This window comes from Mesocricetus auratus, unplaced genomic scaffold (genome assembly GCF_017639785.1).
Source record: "Mesocricetus auratus isolate SY011 unplaced genomic scaffold, BCM_Maur_2.0 contig_12286_pilon_obj, whole genome shotgun sequence".
In the NCBI taxonomy this organism is placed as follows: domain Eukaryota; kingdom Metazoa; phylum Chordata; class Mammalia; order Rodentia; family Cricetidae; genus Mesocricetus; species Mesocricetus auratus.
In genome coordinates, this window is record NW_024431054.1 from 2782 (window position 1) to 6434 (window position 3653).

Sequence of the window (3653 nt, forward strand, 5' to 3'; positions counted from 1 at the left end):
ACACTCAGGGACACTGTCGGGGGCCAGAGTCTGGAAGCACATAGTTCAGTTTCTCCTGGAGAAAGCTCATTCTGGCAAGGACAGAGAGGTAGGGGTAGCAAGCTTGGGAACAAGGAAGCCAGTGGGGGAATGCTTCTGGAATACAGGCAGACATAAGTTCATGAACTAAAACAAATGGGAGATTAGTGGGTGGAAGAGATAAACAAAGTTCCTAGAAACTAGACCTTGCTGCCGGGCACCCTTGAAATCCCAACACTATGGGGACTTGAGACTAGAGGCTGCATTGTGAGTTCTAGGTTAGCCTGGGCTACATAGTCAAACTGTCTCCAAACACATACATGTTCACCACCACCATCAACAACAGCAAACATCATTCACTAGTACATTGGGAGTAGGAAGGGGAGAAGGATAAGTCTGGAAAACCATTTCTGGATGGATAGCCATGACATAAGGGAAGGAAAGGAAAAAAAAAAAGAAAAGGAAAGGAAAGGAACCTGCAGACATAGGTCTGACTTCACAATAGTCTAGACTCACACTGTGTATTTTCTTCCTTTCAAAAACATTTACTTATTTTATGTGTCTGAGCATGTCTGTGCACCACATGTGTGCCTGGTGTCAATGGAGGTCAGAAGAGAGCTTCAGATCCCTTAGGACTGGATTTATAGACATTTGGAAGTCACCCTGCAGGTGCTGGGGCATCTAGAAGGGCAGCCAGTGCTCTTAACCACTGAACCATCTCTCCAGTAAACTATCTTACAGAACATGGTGTGTGCTGGTCATCTTCAAGACCTGCAGAACAGTATGAGTCAGTTGAGCAGATAAAAGCTCATGTGTCTCTGCTCTGCTATTTGCTAAGAAGTTGATGACCAACAGCCACCACAAGTTGACCATCTCAGGTTTAGTGTGAACCATCACGTACCGTGTCAGGCACTTTATGGAGAATACTTAGACCCCATTTGTTAGAAAGTTCACACAACCCTATAGGCTCCAACTTAGGAAGACTTCAGTAACTTGCTCCCAGGCCATCTCCTAGAAAATGTCCTCACAGTAGGAATCTGAACACCAAACCCAAACTCCTGGGAGGTTCCTTAATCCTTTCTCTGAGCTGACAGAACCCATAAATCGGAGTCCATTCCATCCTGCCAGGAGTTTGGAGAGCTCAAATCACTCCTATTGTCCTCAAGACATTAGCTTAGAGGCCTCGGTGGTGAATGGCTGCTATCTAAATAACAATAGACTTGGGCCCAGGCAGGTTTACTCTCACCCTGAAGGCTAGGTGACTTGTGTGCAGCTATGGTGCCTGAAGGTCAAGAAGTACATGCAGCTACAAGTGTCTTTAGGATTAAGGGAAGTAAATGCTATTTGCCCTTCATACATGGTAACAGAAGTCTTCTGCCATTGTCCCCACCTTTGGTTGATTACTTAAGAAGATGTATGAATAAACAGGCACATTCAGTATGGACTATAACTGCCCTCCTGACACTATCCTATTTCTCTGTCTTTCCTTTAGTCTATAGCTAGCCTTTCCCTCATCCACACTCCCCAACTCAGGAATGGACCTGGGGTTGCTCTGCTGGTCCTGACCACAGCCCCAATAAACACCAATCCACAACACTGAGCAAACAGCCCAGATACTATCTATTCAGAGACTTCATTTCCCCCTTCAGAACAGGATCCTTAGCGGGGACTCAGATTTGCTGCCTTTCCTACCTCATGGTGTCTCCCCCACCTCCTAATGATGAGGCTCTTGATGATATTCTAAGTGATGGGAACCAGGGGCAATGATGCACTCCTGGGGGAGCCAGGCATGATGGTTCACTCCTGTAGTTTCAGCACCTGGAGAACAGGGTCAGGGAAATTACCAGAAGTCTGAGGCCAGCCTGGTCAACAAAGCAAGCTCCAAGCCAGGCAGAACTGTATAACAAGATTCTGTCCCAAAAATGAAAAAAAAAACATGAAAAAGAACATTCTTGGGTGCAAGTTGCACCCTGAAAAGTGAAAATGTCAGTTAAATAACTTACATTTTGCTCTGCTTGCTTTACTACACACACACACACACACACACACACACACACACACACACACACTTACCCCTTATCCATTTGTATGCATTTCACAGCCTGGTGCAAATATCTATAATTACCTGGAATAGTTTCCATACTTATTTCAGTTCTTTTTAAATGTTAGCTTTAAGGTAAAATCAGGATATGGTTGTATTCAGTATTCCCATTCTAGCTAATGAGGTAAATGACCAGAGTTTGTTCCCCAAAGTGATATGTATTCATTTTCCTAATAGTTCAAAATCAGTCCTTCTGGATCAAAGTCAAGGTATCAGTAGGGCTGGTTCCTTGTGGAGGCTTCAATGAGACCATCCATGTCTGTGCTTGTTCCCTGGCGTGTGACCCCCCCTTTGTCACAGCACACTGACACCTTGCTTCTATAGTCACCTTGCCTCCACTACCATGTGTCCTCCCACTTTCCTCTTATAAGGATAGTTTGGGCTCTGCCCACCCCCACACTGGCTGCCACTGCTGTCCCTGCCATCTCAAACGCTTTAGCATTATCACAGCTGTGAAGCATTTGTCACATGAGGGACACAGTCACAGATTACAGGGACCCAGATGTGGTCACCCTGTGAGTCATTCAGCTTCCACCTTCATCACTTGATTAGTTTTTACAAATGTTCACACTGGGTAACCCAAATTCCCCTCAAGGATGCAGAATCCTTCCTCACCCTCAGGAAGTTCTCTCAGGCCCCTTCCCAGGAAGTGTTTTCCTCACTCTTCCCACCAGAGGCAAACAGTTGTCTTTTCACTTCCTTTTTGGAAATAAAGAATAGCTCTTCAACCTTTGAATCTGGCTTCTCCTACTTAGCAAAGTGTCACTGGGACTGGTTCATGCTGTGTCTATCAGTATCAGATTGTTTCTTTTGATTGCTGAGTAATATTTCAGACAGACAGACCTTGGTCAGCTTACTCTGTCACCCTTCTGTCGATGGCATTATGATCTTGGTTGCTTGTCCCTCGGCCTGTAATAACCTCCTTGCCACTGACTTGTGTTCCTAGAACAAAGTCACACCCATAGGCCTCACAAGACCCAGTGTGAAAGCTGGGTCTTTGGAAAACACGTTGAAACTCACTGCCACACCTCCTCTCTATCCTGCACATACTTTGGTCTTTGTCCTTGACTGTTTTACGATCCTTACTTGTTTTTGGCTCCTGTTGCTGGAGTCTACACCACCAGGGGCAGGAACCAGGGTGTTTTCACTCTGCCTTCCACCTGAGTCAGCCTAGGGTAGAAGAAGCACAGGTCTGGTTACTTGAAACTAATTCTAGCTTTCTCATCATTAACAAAATGATCCTTGGGTTTTACAAATAAGATGTCCCCATGAAGCACTTGGCAAAAAGCCAATGTCTGCAACAAGGATTAGACCTTCGTTTGTGGAAGACATGGGTAAGGGGCCTGTAAAATGATGATAAAGTTGGTCACATGCCATGAAGCTTGTTTCTTTTCATTCTTAAAGGATGGAGAGATCTACTTTGTTTCAAAACCTGACATGAGCATGAAGGACAGATAGGTAGTGAGTCCAATTCCCCCCTTGTCCTACTTTGCTTTTATTACTGTGATAAACACTGTGGCCAAAAGCAATAGGA

General features: G+C 45.0%; 1 long non-coding RNA gene across 1 annotated transcript; it reads right to left on the bottom strand.

Annotated features, from left to right (window-relative positions):
* Window positions 1–755: 755 nt before the first annotated feature.
* LOC121138146 lies at window positions 756–3290 on the bottom strand. Its single transcript, XR_005875329.1, has 3 exons — window positions 3206–3290; window positions 1711–1836; window positions 756–789 (listed from the first exon to the last, which is right to left on the bottom strand). It is a non-coding gene; the product is annotated as an uncharacterized LOC121138146 (long non-coding RNA).
* Between the last annotated feature and the right edge of the window lie 363 nt (window positions 3291–3653).